General features: G+C 36.1%; 1 long non-coding RNA gene across 1 annotated transcript in view; it reads right to left on the bottom strand.

Annotated features, from left to right (window-relative positions):
- Positions 1–715: 715 nt before the first annotated feature.
- The window catches only part of LOC144183779 (uncharacterized), a 58,520-nt gene continuing 37,056 nt past the window's right edge, over positions 716–22,179 (bottom strand). The window contains exons 3-4 of the long non-coding RNA XR_013324761.1: positions 5,242–5,335; positions 716–974 (exon numbers count right to left, since the gene is read on the bottom strand). This is a non-coding gene — a long non-coding RNA (uncharacterized LOC144183779). The remainder of the gene's footprint in view (positions 975–5,241; positions 5,336–22,179) is intronic.

Raw genomic sequence — 22,179 nt, 5'->3', positions numbered from 1 at the left:
AGTGATGAGCAGGCAGCTCTCTGCAGACACCAGGTGGCTGTCCTTGAGATGAGAGTTGGGCTATAAGCAGTACACATCTGGTGGATATTTAATGAGAAAAGGTGATTGTAACACCCTTTGATGCTAATTGCACTATCAAAAATCACAACAAGTGTACACCAAAACATAGTTTGATGCACTGGCTCTTAGATGCTCATGGGGGGGGGGGGGGGGGGGGGGGTTGATGAGTGTTATTTTGCTTTTTAAGTGTCATACCAGTGGAAGTTCCCTTTGTTCGAACTTAGTTTTTGATTGTGAGCGGAAGATGGTTAATTGAGCTTTTTTTTAAAGGATTTGCTCAATTTGACTGGACTATTTACTTTGACGTTTTGCACTTTTTGCATTGAGAGAATACAACAAATAGGAGCAAAAAAAACAGCTCTAACATTGCAAGTTATGATGCAATGAATCCATTATGTTATGTGAACAAACAACAGTGTCGCAGGCCCTAAATATTTCTCAGCTGAGCAGAAAATGATGCTAATTTAAAGGCATATTTGTTATAAGCTCGAATAATATTTAGAAATTCGTGCAAATAGGAAGTTTGACCTTTTTATTGTTTTCCAAAGATTATGTACAAAGAGATCTGGTCCTCTGGTATTTCTTTTTGAAAGCAGTTTTCCAGTTGTGTTCATCTGTTTAGCTTAATCACATAATGCACTTATTCCTCTTGTATTTTGTCCGCTCTAATTATTCTACTTCCCTACAGAGAAAGTGTAGGACCCATTAGAATGTGTCAGAGTTCTCACCTTTCCACTACTTACCTCAGAGGCTTGGAGGTGGGGACCATGTTATGCCAAAAGTGGGTCACGTGGAAGGACTTGCACAGATATTGTCCCTTGATTACAGTTTGTACATAAATGTCAAGTTATCCATGAGAAAAGCTCCAGGGTCGTCATGTTCTTGGATATTTTTGTCCACATGGTGTTAGTTAACTGTAACCTAGAAAGATGGAAAGAGACTTCGTTAAGGGAACCCACAATTCGATTTTCGTTTCTTTTTTTGCCATGCTGGTGACAAAACAACTTTTTTTTTTACATATAAAACAAACTTGTCCACTTTTACTGTTTAAAAGTCTCAAGTTGAGATATAATGGCTAAATTGACATTTGTACTTTGTGAGATGTAAGCTGATCAAGACATGTGTTCTTGTAAAACTGTCATTAAAAAGGCTAGACTTCTTTGACATTTTGAAAACTTGTCAGTTTTGGCAACACGAACAGTGAGTTGAAAAGAAGTTATAATTGGCCATCATGTGACTAATAGCTATCGTGTCAACTCGTCACACATCAGGGTTATTCTATTCCTTGTTTGTCCCCAATGACTCCCTTACAAGCATGCACTTGTTTTTCTTTACACAGCAAGCAAGGAAACGAGCAACCAATAAGTACCCAATAAATACAATACTGAGATGTTAGCAGAGAGAGAGAGGCAGAAGAGCGAGCTGTGCAAATAAAAGGACAAATCACAATGTTTCCAAGATTTTTGACATCGTCATGTGCATATAAGGTAAGTGTTGTCAAAGTAGAGTTTCTACCAAGTTGTATAAATCATTTTTGGCCATCTCGGTACATTTAAGAGTGGTTGACCCTTGTCCCACTTGAATTTAGGTGTGAGTCAATGCTGTGGATATTATCAAACAGCAAACTTGTTCTATGAACTTGAATCATATCAATTTAGCTATTCCCGCTGGAAGAAAATTAGTACTTCAAGTACTAACTTTGAGAGTTTTGAAAAGAGTTTCATTACCCAACAGAATTAACTAATCACTTGAACAAACTAATACAATTATAATGCTTTTTGGAGCCACTTAAAGCACAGCAATCAGAATAGCAGCAGCAAAAATGTCAAATTCATTTATTTTCTGAACTCAGAAGGGTTATGGGGGGAGCTGGAGCCGATCCCAAGCTAACTAGGCGGGGGACAGCCAATCGCAAGGCTCAAGGAGAAAGACAACCTTTTACAACACATTCATACCTAGGGCCAATTTAAAGTGTGCAACCAGCCTACCATGAATGTTTATGGGATGTAGGAGGAAACCGGACTACCTATAGAAAACCCATGCAAGCCTGGGGAGAACATGCAAACGCCACAGTGAGGACCCACCAGGGATTGAACCTTCAACCGCAAAACTGCGACGCCGACGTGCTAACCACTCGTCCGCCGGGCTTCCACTCAAATTAATTTAATCAGGAGTAATTTAATTATTAATGATAAATAAGGAACAGGTGGCTGACAAAAGGCAGCGGATAGGCTGAGACACATGGGAAATACAACAACCCATGAAAACAATGGATTATCACAAAGACAATACAGACTGAGGCAGAAATTTGAAAAGAACAACACAAAACGTAATATAGTGAAGCAAAATGAAGTTATTACAAATTAAGCAATATTCATCCCATTAGACTACTGAATACAATTCCACCGAGGTTGATTTCAGGATCTGAGTTCATAACAGAAGTGAAAGTAACCTGGGTTGAAAAGGGAAATAATATTCCTGGTAATTTTCCAATATGTTGCAAAAAATAAATTCTTATATATCTGTGAATCACAATTTTTTTAAACCAAAAAATATTTAAAAAATAGTGCAATTCATTGACGCAAATCACCAATTTTAGACAATTAGGATATTTGCTTATTTAATTCGATTTAATATATCGACTTTTACTCAATTTATCTTCTATGATAGTTTAAGTGAACCTTGAAGTAAACCTCAAGACCACATTCTTTTTCCGTTTACTATTTTGTTTCCCCAAAATATACTGCATATCCTTCTTGCCATATGTTCAGTAAACTATTTTTAACAGGGAGCATGTGTTTTATGAGACTTTTCCAAGGGGTGTGCCAAACTTTTAGCCTTTTGACCTTGAGTTTGAATGAGGACTTTCCATCCCAGGACACCTTACCCTTGGAGGCGCTCTGCTGTCACTTAAACTGCTAATGACTTCCATTCCCTTGGCGCTAGAAAATTACGGGGCCTAATACAACAACGTGGTCTGACTTTTGGTGTTTTAGGGATAACAGATTGTTTCCAAAGTAGTGGAAGGGAGCACGTTTATTGCTAGGATGCCTCATCAATCATCATTTAATGGCCTTTAAATGGGTGTGTACCTCCCTCAGGGCTTTTCGATTAAACTGCAAGGAAACATACGAGCAAGACTACTGTATGTTAGCCACAATGAACAGCTTTTGAAGTCAATCGTATACTTCATTATCAATTTCTGGTAATTTTGGTGTGCACACCTCCAGGATCTCTTCCATAATTTTTATAATCTATTCTCAGGAAAAACAAACTCATTTGGTCACATGATCGTGGTGCTGCAGTCTTATGAATAATGCTGATTTTGATTCTGAAGATTCTTTTAACTAGAAGAGGTTTACTTAGTAAAATCAAAACATGCGCATATTTCCACAAAAAAAGCCAATTAATTGAGGACACGTGAGAGGACTGGGTGACAAGCATCACATTTGAAATTTTAGGGTATGTACTGAGCGGATAGTGGTGGTTTCTTTTTCACACTTGTGGAAAAGAAAAAACTGTTATTCACTTAAGAGGGTGAAAAATTGGAAACAATCATGCGTGTTGTACCAATGAGTCATGTTTGTCATGCTGTGAAATATACTCAGGCACCTCTTGCATAAAAGAATGCATATTTTGTCGATAATTACTTTTTAAAACCCAGTAATACATTGAGTACTTCTAAACAAAAATGCTTAAGCAACCCTGCTTTTAGGTTTATTGTCGCAGAAGTACTAATTTCGCATTTGACACATTCTTGCACTAAAATACACCAAGATGGTGCCTATCAGACTGGGTGTTTGAAGTAGTAAATAACGATTTTCTTCAGGAAAACAAAACAAAATGAAACTCCAATTGGCGAAGCAATATCCAATGTCTTGCCTCTTCAGACTGCACCTTTTTGATAAAGATACATTTCAGATCGATTTCACTGTCACCTACCTGGTATTTTATTGTGGCCAAGCTTATGAAAGTAAATGAAAGCAGTCTGGAAGCACTATTGAATCTTTATGCATGAAAGTCCAGCTTAAGCCATATCCACTGTGTCTAAAAGCCAGGCTATGACCACCTTGACCGTTTCCAATCATCCTATTAAATTTGTGAGAACCGATAAAAATATAATGGACATATTTTGTTTGGTTTTCTTTGCCTAAAGTGCATGACAATTGTACTGTATGTCATAAAATACAGGGACAGACTCTATCTGCCGGCACAGTTGCGAAAGTGTTGTCATAAAATTATAACAGGAATAATTGGAAAGTCACAGGTGTAAAAAGTGTACAAAGGCAAGATCATAAGTATGAAAAGTAATTATTAAAAGATGTACACATCAACCCAGTAACACCATCAGCGCATCACATTGGGCAAAGCGTTGTGTAAGTACATTTTGTTTTTAAAAAATGGTCATGTAACTGACACACTCACTGCCTTGCACGTTATGAGCTGTCAAACTGTTCGAATATAAGGAGGTGCATCTGCCACCTGTCAACATAATGCATATTTTCTTGAATAATTGTTATTTTGAAGCTGACTTCTCAGCCAGTTTAAAATGGAGCCCAAGAGAAACATTCTACCACCAAAAAAACATAAATAACCATCATTATATTCACAGCAATGTCAACATGATTCAAACTTTATAAGTTATGGGCATATTTATTTACCCTTTGAAAAAAAGTATGCATTTAAATTTGATAACTATATATACATAATAAAACACCCTAAACTGTATAAGACATCACTGAGTTTGTTGATCTCACAATATGGCGATATGCAATGATTTGAATTTATCTATTCTATCATTGAAAGTTTAAACTTAATACTTTCAGGAATAAGTAACAAACATATCACCGTCAAATGGATGGCAGTAAAACACACCTGGCGTATTTCACTGGGCTTGGCAAAATACCAACTTAGAACTGGAACAGTACTTTGTCTGACACTATGGATGTTTTTCAATTCCCTAATCACATATAAATTTGGAGAAAAACGCCTATTTAGAAACAGTCCCGATTTCTCACAGTTTTACAAGCTAACACTATGTACATTACAACATTTTACTTGCTCATAACGTGAGAGACCACAAGTTTAACTTATCACTTTCCGTTGCCTGTCCTTTCCCAAACAGTTTATTACAGCTATTCCCTCGACAGATTTTGAAACAATTTATTTTGTGATACATACCATCTGGTGTGTGAAGTTTGCTAAATGCTTCATGGTATGACCAACCTGGTGTTGACATTGATTACGATGTGAGAGGAATCCAAAATATTGAGACCTGAAAAACAAAAATATATATTTTGAGAATTCATCGACTAACAATAAAATATTTACAATAAAAAAAAGATTTCTTCAGTTGAAGCATATAAATTCCAAAACTTTTCATTTTAGGATGGAGAGTATTTGTTCCCCTAAAAAAATGTATCTAAAATTGAATGTGTTTTGTACCTGAAGCAAGTTGTGTTGACCTTGGAATAATTTGGAGTCACCCTTGAATGCTAAAAAGCTGCCAATTTGCGTAATGACTATGTAATTGCGGTTCCATTTTCGCTTTCACCTTTCAAAAGACCCAATTTTCACTCATTTATTGTATGTTTGTTTTGTATTTTACACTTCCACAGTTAAATGGCTAGAGCCCATTAGCCACTTATTTTCATTTGAAAGCATAAAGGCAGATTTATTAAGTTTTGTATAGTCAACCTTTGGGACACAAAGCTGGAACGGTAATAATTTCCGGCAAGATTTATTTTTAAGTGAAAGCTTGATGTGTGCCTCTGAATACACAAGGAGTGATTTAAAAAAAAAAAAAAACTGATTTCTCTTACTATTCCCATTCATGTGCTGCATTTCATCACTCTCCCTAAAGGCACCTCCAACTTGTCAACAGAACTTTTGGAAAGAAAAAAAAATCTCTCTCTCTCCCTACTTCAATTTGTACTGCCACAGGCAATTTTATAGAGGAATGAGTTCTTTTATGAACCTAAAAAGCAATCATCTTTTCATTTGTTTTGAAATTCTCAGCATCCTCCAAAACCTGTTCATGTGGGGCTTTATGACAAAAGACTCAGGAAAAGCATTATTAGGCAATTGCTGTCAGTTTTGTATTGAATTTAATTTGGTAAAATTGATTAAATGTCCTAGTATCAAGCACACAATGACATTTATTCACCGCAGTGGTGATGAATGCCTACTCTGATGGTATGATGGTGTCAGTCAGCTTGATGCATTAGGTCAGCACATTCAAAGCCACAGTAAGATATGTATCGTACACTGAGTACAAAAGCAAAAGAATGGAAAGTAATTTTTGGATAAATAAAGGCTCATACTGGGGTTCAGAGTTTTTTAGGTAGTTTGAGTCACAGTTTATTCTACTAACATGTATTTTAGTTGAGATAAACACAAAATCGGACTATAAATTATGGATGTATAGATTTTTAACCATTTCAACATTGTATTAATACCGTATATCAGTATCAATATCATACCTGTGAGTTGTCAGGCAATAAAATGTTAATGTCATTTACAATATATCTTACTAAAAAGAGTTACCTGTTGATAATGGCCATCAACCAAGCAACAAGTTCTTTATATTTAATGGTAACATTGTCACAATTTCTGCAAAATAAAAGGTAGAGTAACATAATTGAAAGCAGTGTTATTATAGTGTATTTCTTTTGCCTCCAGAAATAATGCACCTGTGTGAATGTTCTCCACAGCAGTGTTTTATTTCCTCTGCAAATGAAGTAATTTATGCAATTAAAACTTGGAACAACAATGTAAATGCTCTTTTGCAGTGTTTTCTCTGGCTATAAAATCAGTTGGATGGTCATTCTTTTGACTGTTTCAGTTCATGTCAGAGTGACATGGTCCTAAATCCAACTACCGAAGGGGAAAGTTTAAATTGGCTATGTACAGGTAAACAGTATAATGTAATAAATGAGCACCATGAGTTAATTAACTCATCCAAATGAGAAATAAAGAACAACAATAGAATGTATGTTACATTTTGTGTTCGTACTTTCAGTGGTCATAAAACTTGATACTCTAACGTACAACATTATATTTTAGCACTTCGATATTTATTTTCCTTCAGTTTCCACCATATGCAAGTGTATACTGTTCCTACTTTGTGATTGAGCTCAATGTGTCAAAGTCATTTCATCTGTCAGAGTTGGTCTCAATCTAAAGAAAAACCCCAATAAAAACAAAACAAACTATTAAATCAAAACAAAGCTTCAACATCTTTGTTGTGATTTCTTCATTGCTCTAACTCCTAAACATTTCTATCTCTTTATTTTTAACAGATGAGTACGGGAGAAGTTTGAATGTGAATTCTGACTATATGCCAACTCTCTTATTTTCCTTTCCTCGCAACCCGCCTTGACAAATAATGCACAGGCAATCTCCGAGCCAGACAAGGCGAGGAAAGTGGGCCACTGCCAACCCAAGGCTATGCAAATCCACCCGTAGCCAACTGAGTTTAGGATTCTAATAATCACACCAAATGCTTTTCCATCCAATCTTTAACTCTCTCTTTTTTCTCCTCTCCATTCCGCACCCTATATAGCTATCTTCTCCTAGTGCTGTTACTGGCACTACCATCTGGTACCGATACCCCAGAGATGGACTCAGCTCCGGCTTGCAATCAAGCGAAGGGCTTAGAATGGAAGCCTGGCACCGTGGCAGCTGATTCCACAATAATATATGCCGCACTGTTGCGGCTCATTTTACTTCTGATGGGCACGGTGACCACTCAAGCATGTGTTGGCAATTAAGTGCTGTGTTAAGTAAAAACTGCAATTTGCAAGGCAAGCATGAAGATGCACTTTAGTAAAACAAAGCAAACTGAGGGGGAGGAGTAATGAATGCAGTATGTCGTAGGAGGAATCAATCGGAGACAAAAATTGGATTCGGTCATCTATTGTGGAACGTACTGGGATCCCCTTAAAATGACAAATGTTATATCAATGCAAATTTAAATGATGTTAGGCAGTAAATGCAAGTGACAGTGATTTATCAATTACAGTTGTCAGAGGAATAGAATGGAAAATGTGGTTCAAATTCAACCCATTCTGCGCTTTTAACTAGGCAACAATGGTATTATTTCATAGGAAACTTACCTTTATTGATCTTGTTTTGGAAGTGCGGTTAAAATAATATGACATGATCATGGAGTAAGATCATTTTCTCAAATAACGTATTAATTTAGTCACACAGGTAATTTTCAGCAGCCAATTTCATTGCCTTTTTGTTGTTGGGAACATTGTCCTCTTTTTTTAAAATGAAAATTATCTGACTTCTCTGCATAAGAACCCAAATATGAAGCTTTGGCATGTTTAAGACATAAATGACCACTGACCTTGGACCCTTTCTCTAATTACCTATCATCCTAAATTGAGTTAAAAAATCTCATCTATTGCTTTGTTATTGTTAAATGCCTTTTCTGCAAGAAAACTCCGGACCTGGAATCGATCCCTTGATCTCAGAACTGTGTGGCCAGTGCACGAACCACCAAACATTATAATGGTTTTAACCCACCAATGAAGATAAGCAGTACAGAGAAAGGATGATGGTTAGGCTGTGAAGCTTCTACAAAATTATTCTTACATTGCACAGATCGGTGATGGATGACAGATCAGGCCAAGATAAACAAAGCAAAGCTCCTATTTGAAAAACAAAACGTTTAAAAAGTTTAATTCTTTGTTTTGAGCATATTTTCCAGTCTTATTTGGTGACAGATGTCATGGATCTCAAATGTATTTACATTTCCATTTATAAAGTCTTTTTCTTGAGGGTGTTGGTAAAATGAGTTCAGCACATGCCTCCCACATATGGATTTAAAAATAAAAGACACAAAATCATTCAATAGATTTGCCTGAGACGTCAAGTTACACTTCCATGTGTGGCAGAGAATTATATAGTTTACATTCAAAGCCGTTAAGCCTTAGATGTGGTGTCAATTTTGTGATGGATTCATGCCATCCAAATAAGTATAAAAATGTTGTCTCTTAACAGACTTTGATGTGGCTAAAATTGCCAGAAGATTGGAACCAAACAACCTTGACGAGTCTATCATTGCTTTTAGTCCCATTACTGGCACTCTATGAACATAGCATTTCCTCAAATAGTTGGCATATTTGCTAAAGATGATGCAATCTTTCACAATACCCATGCTTATTGAAATTTGCCTGTAGTCCATGCAATCTTTTATACAAGGCAGAACATTCAATGGAAAGCTAATTTGATGAAATGTGATTAAATATTCAACCGTTTGCTTCACCATGGCCACCGAATTGGATTTTCATAGTTGATCCACTCAACGAAATGCAGAGAGAAAGGGCTTTATGAGGATGCCAACATCTGCTCAGAACCCGCAAGCCAAATCCATATTGTTTGATATGTGACATGCAACCCCAATATGTGGGTAATTATTGTTTCATCTCTGAGTTGCCTTAGATGTGCAGGATGGCAGGCCAGGTTGATTCTGGAGCCCCTGGGGGGAACGTGTCCATGCAGAGACACAGACAGCAATTTTGCACATTCTCATACTTTTACAGTTTTGAATCAATGCTGCAAGCAAGTTGCTTCAGTTCTTTTTTTAATAAAGAAATGTGTATGGATTACGTGCCCTGTTCCAAAATCTTATGTATCAGATGGAAAAGTGCGTGACAGAAAAATGTAGTGCTCAGGGGTCTTTAAAATACATAGTGATGACCAATTAGTTGGCTGTTAAGGTTTATGGTTTGCTGTTTTTCGTACACTTAACTCTCAACTTGAAAAATGGCCATCACAGGAGCTTGGCCTTCCCATTTACATACACGAGTAACATACAAAGTTTGTATTCGAACCCAGGACCCCAAAACTGTGAGGCCGACGTGCTAACCACTCATTGACCATTTCTAGTGGCTAAATTGCTTCTGTGCCTCCCTTCTTTAGAATGTTGTTTTCTTAATCCCTTTAAATTTCCTTTTCCAACTGCTACGTTTGACACAATGAGTCATTATACTCATTGAGTCCCATTGAGTCATGCACAGTCTATTGGATCCTCACCTCCCTTTTAGTCATCAACTATTTAGAGGCATAATGTAACATAAATAGTTTTTATTATGCAATTTCAATAGTTATGAGTCATTATTCAGTACAGCTCCCTTAATAATAATTTTCTTAGAAATATGGTTGAATTTCTTGGAAAAAATAACAACAAAAAGCAGTTCACCACACCAATGACACTAAATGGATGATTTTCTACTATCGCTTACAGGAACTGATTCTAGCTTCCTGGCCAAGAGCAAAAATGGGATTAAAACTGTGTTTTGCGCTTTTTATTTTTTATTTTTGCAATGAAAAGGACAATGGGTAGTGCCTCAGTGAAGTCCAATCTATCGATTTCAGTAAAGTGCCCCCTGAGGTAATAGTAGGACTTTAAGGTCAACATCATTTCCCACAAAGTTTTATTATGGCTATATTTTTCCACAAAAGTGTATCAAGTCCCCAAAGTACTAATATTGCATATATTCTGTGTATATAATATATACATTATGACTGGTTATCAGGCTGTTATAAAATGCATGATGCAAGTAATGCCCTCTTATATCCAGTGAGGAATAGTAATAAAATGTATTCCCTACACTCCGATGAAAATAAATGCTCAACATCTCTGAAGACATGTACTCCAATATTGAAAGGCAAACCTTATACAAGTATGCCCATGGGATTTCCTACAGCCTCATGATCGTGATGTAGGCAGTATGTGAATGTATTATGTACATTACCACTACTACTGGCAAAATCAACATGCTTAACTATAGGATAGGGTTCAAAATATGAGACATCTATAGATATAAATGTATTATAAGGTATTGTTTATGAACAGCATGTAAACTGCAATACTAGTTGTTTAAAGAACCTTGTGTTTGGCAACCAAATTGACTTGTTTAAGAACTGTGAAAAATGTAGATTGACAAGACTCTCGGCAGGACAGCTTTGTGCTCTTAATATTCTGAGATCTTTCTAAATAAATTATTTGCTTGTCTCTTACAACTATGTAGTTTATATTTTGGCATCTTTAATTCTACTGTTTGACTGTTTTAGTCTCGAGGGTGAATTTAGGTTTTGTGCTTTAAATGTTTTATATTGGATTTTCAATTAAAATACGACCACATCGTTTCAAAGGCTTTGAAAGGCAATTAGCACATTTACTAATTGTTTTTCCTTGTGGCCTAAAAGCATTAATTCCTGTGCAAAATGTCAGTTGCTCTCCTTCCACATCCATTTGCATCAATTCTCTTTGCACTTAGAGTTGATTTGAAAACATTAACATTATAATCAGATGACACCTCACATTTTATAAAAAAAATGGTTCACAAAACAAGAGAATAGTATAATCTAAAAAAATATGTTCTTTTTGTGCAACAGAAAGTCTAAAAACTCTACGCATCTTTGTGGGAATCTGCATATTTGATTATAATACATCTGGTGCAAAAAACACAAACCTGAAAAGTATTTCAATTCTTAATCTTCATCAAATGTCAGTTCAACTAAAAATACTTTCTGCGATTTAGTATTCTATTTTTCATGGATCAAAGCTCTTATTGGTTTCTTTAGTTTGGGTTTCTATTGGCTTGGAGACAGAAATGGTGGTCGTCTGGCAACAGCTTTAACTTCAATGCTTTTTTCCTGCCTTGCTTGCTTCTATGTGATCCTTTTTAAGCTGCTTTAACACAGTCACCAGGTGTGCGGATTGTTGACAGCTGGTCCAGGTCACAGGTTAGAGAGAAGGAGAGCAGGCACGTAAAGCCAGACTGGCAGTTTTATATCAATATCATCACCAATTACCAGGAAAAAAATAAAAAATAAAAGCTAATGTAAGATATTATTCGCGAACTCACTCGCTATGCGATTCATTACACGGCAATACCCACCAATTTGGCCCATGTTTGTTTCCATAAATCACATCTTTAAATTAGATTAGGTTTGGATAATGGGATTCGATTTGTTTTCAGTCAAATTCCTTCTTTTCCAACAATTCTGATTATCTACTTTTTTGGTGTTCCTCTGTGCTTCCTTTTACGAGATGATCTATATAATATTGACTCTTCCCTCAGACTTGAAAAGTGGTATAGAATTTACAAATACTAAAGGGAATTAATCGTATCTATTTTGTTACAAACATCTCTTCTAAAAAGTACTGTACTGTCAGTTATTGTATTTTACTATATAAAAGTCTTTAGTCCTTTATACTGTCACGTAACACTTGAACGGGTGCTATTCCTTTTGGGGGGCCCCTGAGGGGTTAAGACAAAAAGTCATTCATATTATCTGCACTATAGATTTGGAAAAAAAATGTGGTTGGTGGAAATTCTCAAGCTGCACAAGAACCAAATAAATCGGAGTGGCAAACTTTAACTATTGGTGCCTGAGGAGACATTATACATAATCATCTACCACAGAGATTCATGTGCATGATTAAGCAGCGATGCTGTCTGCAAGAGTATGTTGAAATGGCATATGAAATCTTAAGGTATAACAGAAAAAAATGTGTTCTATCAATATGTTTTGATTCCAAGAACGTGGGTGGGCTGTATATCAGATAGACACCGTCTTTGCTTCTTTACTGTCCCATCTCTCCTTGCACTCCTCTGCTTTACACAACCAAGCTTGCCCTCTCTCTGTGGCCATCCATCTGCACCACTGATCAGAAGCCTTTGATAGGCATTTTTTTTGGCCGTGTAACGTGTAAGATGGGGACATGGAAGGGAAAACATGAAATGTGTTTGTGCATGTATGCACATCAGGGAATATTGAGGCTACCTTTGACTTGAGTGCTTTGGATGCAGTCTGTCTAGTGGAGCTTGTGTGTTAGTCAACAACCAGCTGTATCTAGTTACGTTACATTTTTAGAGGACGTAGACACATATAGTCATTCATGTGTTCATTTTTTTAACTACTTTTCCTCACAACTGTCGCGTAGGAGAAGGAGGACAACCATTCACGCTCACACTCACAAATTGTCTATCACGATCTACCAGTATATTGGAAAACTGCTATTAATAATATTTTAAAACTATAATTGCTCCTAAGGAGTCTTACTGTACACATTTTCCCATTGTTCTTTAGGTGGATAGGGAAAGGAGTGTAAAAGTTTGGGTGAAAAAGCACACAGATTCAATTCAACAGTATGGCAGTTGCGCCATCATTGTTTCCATTTTATTTTAACCTGTAGCTGTTTATGCTTAGGGCCTTTTGTTTAAGAGTTATCCTGCCATTGGTGTCACCATTACTGAAATAAACTCTCCAACAAGATGTACGATTGTAGGTCTAAAAAAGGGATGTGAGAGATGTTTGATATAATAAGAAAAAGTGCAAAACCAGTGAGCTGTGTAAGCAGTACATTTGTAAATGTAAGATTTTGACAGTGTAGAATTTTGAAATGAATGGTGGATGAAGCTAAATGAGGCAGTATGGAGCCAGAACATCTTTCCTAATGAACTTTCAGCAATGCTTCATTAAGCCTTTCACAGGCAATTGATGAGCTTTATTTATAATCAGTTGACAAATTTGAATTTTGCAGCTATTTAATGTATTTGCAGACCGCACACACTCATTACAGTACCTTCTCTGTTCTCACTTGTTACCTTGCCGCTTTGCTGTGCTGGAATGATTGGGTGAGGAATCACAGATGGTCAGAAATGGTGCCAATATAGTCCGGAGTATGAGGTGACGTGCAAGTGAGAGAAGTACCCCACACAGCTAATCTGGCACATTGTCCAACCTCTTGGCAACACTCCGAGGGTGACAATTACTGGAGCGACGTACTGTCGAAGCTCGCACTCCCCTCTCCAATCCTCCCAACACACTTAATTCAAATTAGTTTCTGCCATTCATGCTCGTAGCTGATCACGTTCGAATGATACTGTGTCTGATATCATCTTTCAACCATGCTGATGGCCCCTGTTGTTATAATGCCTAGAAATAAAATGCCAGCAATCCAATTGATGGTTATAAAAGTCAACAAACCCTGTACTCCAGCAGTTAAATAGGCTAACAGATGACATGTAGACTAAAATTAACATTTTTAGTACCATATTTTCAACACTATAAGGCGCAACTAAGAGACACATTTTCTCAATAGGCAGTGCACCTTATATATATATATATATATATATATATATATATATATATATATATATATATATATATATATATATATATATATATATATATATATATATATATATATATATATATATATATATATATATATATATATATATATATATATATATATATATATATATCTATATATATATCTATATATATATATATATATATATATATATATATATATATATATATATATATATATATATATATATATATATATATATATATATGTATATTTGGGTTAATCATTAGTATATGAAATTCCCTTTAGTACAGCTCAATCTAATGGATGTTGTCCACAACCCCCTACTACTACTACTACTACAACTAGTATGTTTGATAATCTGATGCGCCTTTTATACATAATACATTTTAAGAGAGGCCATTCAATGAATGTGCACCTTATACTATGGAAAAAAATGGTGAGTTAGCCTTTTTAAGAGCTTTTGTTATTCATTAGACACAATTTAGAGTCAAAGTTGAATCCTTGTTGCAGATCAAGGTCAGAATGCTTTCTCAGTACAATTATCCCTGACTGTGTTTTGACCAGTTGATTGAATTGTTCGATTAGTCTTCGGACCTGCCTAAACGTCACCACGGGTAGACCAAATTAGTTTGAGCAAAACTGACTGAAGGGTGAAGGCAGAAGTGTTTTCTCTAAAAGTTTCCTTGACAGTCATCTGTACTTTTGGGTGAAGAGCTGTTGACAAGACAGCAACATTCATTGAAAAAAAAAAACAACAAGACAAAAACATCCATTTGTTGGATGGGCAAGGCTGACCGTAATGAGGCACAGAGGGGCTCTGTCAGAGCCGAGACAAAAGACTCAACGGAGTCCTTCAACACTCGCAGGGGACAAGTGCCAGTTCTGTCCTCCTCCTGCAGGTTGGAATGTCTGAGTGTTTCTGTTCTACTCTTAGCTACTGATCAATATGTCCTGTTCTGGTCATCTTGTCACTACGCCCCCAGGGAAGTGAGACGAAATGGCAGTTTTCCAAAAAGCAGCTGCGGCCACACCATCAGCTGCCAGGTGCTGATACCAAACGTCTGTGTTTTGGGAGATGTTATTGCCCATGACGAGCAGTGACTGAGGACTTACAAATCAATAGAGAATGTAACGCAGAACAGAGTGTGGATCTAAACTGTCAAGAAACTAGTGTCTTTATAAGGCACAGCACATACTAATGTCACTTCGGTTTGACAGTAGTGACAAAGGAATGATCACTCATAAGATTTTTTTTTTTTTAGTTTGATCGCTCTGGATTTTAATCAATACAATATTCTGCCTGGCAACTGAGTGGTTAGTGTGTTGGACTCACAGTTCTAGGGTCCTTGATTCGAATCCAGGTTGGTCCTTCCGTGTGGAGTTTGTATGTTCTACTCGGGCCTGTGTGGGTCTTCTCTGGGTACTCCAGTTTCCTCCTACATTCCAAGAACATGCATGGTAGGCTAGTTGAACACTCTAAATTTCTCTTAGGTATGTTGGTGAGGATGATTGTTTGTGTCATTGTGCCCTACAATGCCATGTGAGGATAACGCGGTTCAGAAAATGAGTGAATTAATGAATAGACAGGCTTTTTGACCAGCGTTTAGTCTTTGTACTAAGGAATTATTTCCCAAAGACATGGACAACTAACTGGTCCATTTGTTTGGCAACAATTATTGGATCTCATCCACTGTGCTTAAGTGGAGATTAATTTAACAAAAAAATATTTGTGTTTAGAAATAATCATATCCAATCTCTTTTCTATAGAGTAATATTCCACACATTCACAGTCAGCCGTTAAGCTACTATATACTTATGTCCATTTCTTAAACAGCAATCCATATGATAAAAGGGAATCTTCTATCAGACTGTTGGGATGCATTTTATTGCAAGGTGTGAATGATCAAACACCATCTGCATCCACAACATCTGTGAAGCCACCAATGGAAACACAATTGCATTTTTTTTTCAATTCTTGGTCAGCTCTTTCTGATATATTATCACATAAATCAATTCCAGCTAGCTGCTGTAATTACCTTAGGGTAAGTACAAACACATAGGTGTGATATTTCATTTTCAGCTGTTTATCAGACACCATGACTTTGTTATTGGGACTCAAAAACAGATGTCAGCATGATACTTGCATACATTGCGGCAATGTATGTTATTTAACAACATAAATTACCTAGAATAGCCAAAGTAACAGAAAGTGATACGAGAATGATCCAGGATGAACGGGAAGTGACCAGAAAATGCACTAAAACAAGACAAAGTGGCCCAAAACCAATAGTTGACCAAAAAAATCCCCAAAAACCAAAAAAAGTAGACCAAAAAATCCTCCAAAACCAACATGAAGTGTCCATTGTGAATTTTGCCGGCCAGCATGAAAGCATTACCATACAAAATAATTTCTTGTTATCTGAAGAATAACATCGAGATTTGCAGACACGTCGTCAGATAAGATGAGTTATCAGTTGGCACAGTCATTTTTTCCCTCAGTGAATAATCTAAGAAGCATTTCACATTTACAACATTTCATTTTAATGCTACCTACATTTCAAAAAGTGCTTGAAAAAAATGTTTTTCTTTAAATATCTTCGAGGATACACTTTAAGTATGGCAGTTTAAAAGTCTGAGGGAGAACAAGATGTTTTAATGTGAAAGTTATTTTTTGCAACATCATGTTCGAATCTGACAGGCAGTTTTGTTTCATTTAAAGTGTTAAACTGTAAACTGAGGTACAAGCAGAGGGAACATCAAAAGGGAATTTGGTAGGATGCAGCATTATAAATAATCTTGTGCCCTCCCACAGCTGCATTCAGATGGTGAGAAGAGACACAGGAAGAAGATGGAAGACCTGAAATAGCCTCCTGAAATAGCCTCAAGCATCCTGGGAGAGCAGCCTGCCTCAGCCTGTAGTTAATTCGTAGCCCTTTTCCTTGAATGTGTGTGTGTGTGGTCATGAGAGTGCACACGACATTAGATGCATGTGTTTGTGAATGTGCATTCTCACTCTCCTTCTTTTCATTTGGTTTAAGGAAAAGTCACCCAGTTAAATTGGCATGTCATAAAGCAAATCTGAGCAAAGCAGGAATTCATGAGTAAACATTTCATTTATGCACCCTCTCATGTTTATTCATTTATGACAAGGCTATAGTAATGTAAAGTAATGTTTCCGTTTGGTTCCATGCACTATTCATTTGCTTGTGTATTGCCTGAGGGGTAGCTACTTATTATGGTTGAAGAACTGTTTTGGTGGCAATGTTATTGAATGAAAACATGTGGCTTTTCATTTCTTATTCATCTTTGTAACAATAGCGTGGTGCTACCTCTTTAGATGGCTTTTCTGTGAGAGAAAATGTGTGTGTACGTGTTGCAATTCATTCCAATTCTATCTGTAGGGAATTGTTTTAGTGACAGCAATGTTTCTGGATGCGGTCATCATTCAAGATAGCCAAGGTCTCAGGTGTTAGATGTTGCAATACATTAAGGTATCATTGATCAATATTGATTGATCCGTGCAACTTCCGTGAAAATCCGTGGCCATCCTTTTCGTTTATGCGAATGTATTTTTTCTTTTAATTAATATGGAAGATTTGCTGTCAGCCCTAACTGCTTAACCTTGCAAAGAACTCTAATAAATCACATGCTGGGTCGTGGAGATGAATGAAGTTGGTGGATAATGCAGTTATTCTGCAGTACAAGCAATACAGACCAGGAAGGTTTTTTTCCTTATATAGTAGTTTGTTTGTCATATTTCCAAAATACTATGCAACTTCCATTGGCTACAGAAAAGGAACACTATTAAGATGTGAGCTATTAAGATGATATTTAAAAGTTACAAATAAATAATTCAAGACATTTTTTACACTGGTTTGACACTGCATTTCAAGTACGGTTTCAGTCATTCAAATGCGAGCATTACAGATTAGCTGCTCTTATTTTTTATATACCCTCTATCTCACACACCTGCGTTTGTGTAGTTCCATTGACGTCACAAAATAGCTGCACCATACCGGTTACTGATTTGCATTCTTTGAGCAACCGTCTTTTACATAATAGTCATTTATACGAGTGTTTGCTTTCCTTTAAATTAGGGATTAACGATGAAAGAAATGGTCCAATTCCCTACTTGATGCCTTTTTCCCTCTTCTTTTTTTTAAATGTACCTACATTAATGAATTTGTTTCTTTTTTTTTACATTGTAGTTTACCACAAACATGGTATTTTTATTTGAAACCCTTATGTTAATTGCTGTCTACAAACAGAATTGTTCGCATAACCAAGACACCAAGAAGATAAAAAATAATAAGATGAAAGGTGGTGGAAAATTAGGTAGACATGTGGATTAAAATGCAGTAAGAGAATACGCAAGTACTTTACGATTCTAATGCAAAAAACAAAAAATAACAAACAGATAGTAACAACTCTCCTCCAATGGGAAATGAACAGAGCAGCCAATCTTATGGAACATGTGGTCAGGTGTTATTCTGACAATCTGATTTAACAACAAAACATCTGCAGGTGTAATTACAATATCACATTGGAAGCCATTTTACTAGTTGGCATCTGTAAGAGCACATTTCCAAACAGCAATTATTCAACCATATGTTATAGTACTACAATTACCGTAATACCAGTTATTGCTCTCTTAACATGCTGGCCGAATGATAAACATACTCAGTGCAAATTTACTCAATTATTTGTGACAAATCTTCACACAAGAAGTGTTATACTGTTATACTTTATAATTTAAACAATTGTAATGTTGTTGTTTTTTCGGCAGACAGGATGATAATTGACTGTTAATGTCCTGATCATGTATGCATCATGGCAAAGTGCTGCTAAAATTAAATGGAATCTGACTGACTTCATTTCAGCAACACCTGTTCAATTGATTCCTACCTCCCACTGCTTCAGCATGCAGACCAAACAAATTTTATGACATTATTTCCTGCCAAATTATAAATCAGGAAAAAGCTAGGATCCATTAAAAAACATAACAGCCATGAGAGAAAATGTGGCCTGAATTTTACGAGTGTTTGCTCTGAACATGTGCCGCCCGCTGCAAAGTGTAGTGAAAATCAAAGTTGGAGCTATTACACAACCTGCCAACCACTAACAAAAAACTACCACAAAAAAATGGTAAAAACAGTAACTTTTACATTATTGCATGGTTTTATCATGGAGCCTTTTTGATATAAAATAAAAGAAAACTTTTGAATTTTCACCATTAAGTAAGAAAGATAAAAAATACTCATCTTTTTTGTAAAATCTGCAACTGGCTTATCATACCGCAACTTCAAATTTCGGTCATAGGATGAATAATAAGTATGAATATTATCGTAAATGCAACACAAGGCACGAGATGAGCTCGTAGTTCAACACTGCCAAGTTTGGTCCACTGGTATAAATGATTCATTGGGACAGAAAGACCGCATGCATCCATTGCTCTCTACAGAGACATTAGCATTCATGAAGAGGAGAATTGGCTTATGTTATCTATTGATGTGGAGAGGAGGGGAATTACATAAAATAAAGGATTTTGCATGAATCAGCACACCACCATGGTCAATTCGTCCTCACTACAGATTTATTAAATCCAATATTTGAAACTACTTTGGGCACATGGACGAAGAACTGTTCACTTGTCATTCAGGACAACTGAAATGTAAGTAGTAGATTTTGAAGTATGAACATATAGTAAATTCCTATTCTCCAATATGGAATTGGAAAACAATCCATTGCTCTAACTGTTGTTTCCACTGTCACTAAGCACTACATGTTGTCACCTAGCAACCTTGACAACTAGTTGTCATCAGGACACGGCTCATAGAAAGGGAGCCAGAGATTTTAATTGAATTGATGCAGCCTATTCAGTTTGACCATGGATTGGGTATTCAATAAAAGAAAAACATTTCTAAACAATAATGAGAGCAAATGCATTCAGTTTTGATAATCCTCAAGTAGTTAATTTTTCTGTGGAAATGTGCATATTCACTACTTTCATATTAAAAAGAGCAATTGTGAAATTTCAGGGCTGAGCGTTGCTTAAAATAGGCTGCAACTAGTTGGATTTAAATGATCTGTGTTGTGAACATGATAATTATATTAACTGAATATCATTTGGTATTATAACAGAGAGTTTGGGAAACTGGAATTGTCAATTTTCAGGGAAAAGGAGAAGTATGTGGCTCTGGGTAGTTGTTACAAAGATGTGAGTCCAGGTACTGGGCAAGGACCATCGTTTGTGAGAATAAAAGATTAACTGGGAAGGCAGGATTTGTAGCAAGATCCATGGGAATTGTGAGCATGCCTTGAATCAAACAAAAGGTCTTCAATTAGAGGACAAGGGCGCAAATTAACGAGTAATAGAAGAATCTCATTCATTTGTCAAGTTTTTACAAACTAAATTTACCAAAGTGAAGGACACATCACCTTGAAATTATGACGAGATTAATTGCTTACTGGCCTATATTCACAATTCATGTTGTGAAAATTCCTGATAACTTAAATATTTGGAATTGTAAGGGAAAAATGCATCAATATATCTTTTTTATTTAATGGAAATGTCTTATAATATGCTTTTAAATTGGCAACATTCTTTAATGTAACTCAGAAATAGTTGGGAGTAGTCAAATGTATAACAATTAAACATAAATTCATACTAAATTAAATTCCTTGTGGCACATTATATATTTTTCAATTTAAAAAATGGAGCTATTTAAACAATCTTACATACACAATAGCTTATTAAAAGTTAAAAGTTGGAGTTTTCTTTCTGTCACATGATACGCAAAGCACAATATTCATATAAATGAAGAGAAAATACTAGGTATGCACTTAGCAGGTACTATTTTTTTCTTTATCCTTTTACTGGCGCAAATAAAAAAAACTGAAACTTGTAAGTAATACAGGATTAGAATATCGATTTCCGTCTTCCTTTCTGCTATATGTTAATTCCCGCTTGTTGTGCAGAATAATGGCAGGATTTGCATTAGTAAGAAGACGTGACAATCAAAAAAGCCCTAGAATAAGCAAATCAACATCAAGGCATTTGCAAAGAATCAATGCAGCGCCCACTCGGCTCTTCATGAACTGATGAGCTAGACGAGGTACAATATGAAGTTCCCTGTGTCCTGCAGCCACGGCTGCGCATCCAAAACATCATTTGCATTTATGGATTTTAACCTAGCGTTGCATTTTGTGTGTCATGCTCTTCCTTGCGGGTATTGGGATCCCTATTCAGAGTCTTTATCCATTTCATCTGCCACGCAGTTTTGAATTCAAGCCTTTGGAATTACCTAGCAGAAATAGTTTTAAGTCAGTGAGAAGCATAGCCCTCTACATCCTGGCCTCGGGGCACTTTCTCATGCAAGGAGCGGATACAGGGCTATGCTTCCGATTTACTGTATGTATTTGTGTAATATAGGTATACAAGTCCATGCTCTATGAGTACATTAAAAACATTATCAGTCCATAAAAGCTCCAGAAATGAGCCATTGCTGCTTGCCTGTGTTTCTTAAAGCATTCAATAAATTTAAATGGTGGGTTAATGAAATTATAACTTAGTTACCTGTTAACTAGTTGTTTTTAGATACAATTTGGTGGTATTTGAAGTATTTTTTTTAGGTGGGGCAGGGTTAACTTGGTGTAAAAAGATTGGTAACCACTAGTAGAGTAAATATGTCAAGCTGGCTGTCCACCTATTCTCATTACAGTCGTAAAAAAATGTTTAGAAATTTTACCTGTTTTAATAACTTAAAGCAGGAGTAGGGAACCTATGGCTTGGGAGCCGTATGTGGCTCTTTTGATGGGTGTATATGGCTTTCCGCCCTTTTAAATCATGATTTTAGTGACAGTGAAATAATGTTCTCAAAAGAATTCAGACTTTTCTTTACTTTCAAAGTGGTGAAATGAATAATAAATGTTCACATTTTCATGTATTTTTACTTTTAAATTCTGAGTATGGC

This window comes from Stigmatopora nigra, chromosome 2, assembly GCF_051989575.1.
Source record: "Stigmatopora nigra isolate UIUO_SnigA chromosome 2, RoL_Snig_1.1, whole genome shotgun sequence".
Taxonomy (NCBI): domain Eukaryota; kingdom Metazoa; phylum Chordata; class Actinopteri; order Syngnathiformes; family Syngnathidae; genus Stigmatopora; species Stigmatopora nigra.
The sequence above is the reverse complement of the archived record's forward strand: the minus strand, read 5'-3'. Positions and strand labels throughout refer to the sequence as shown.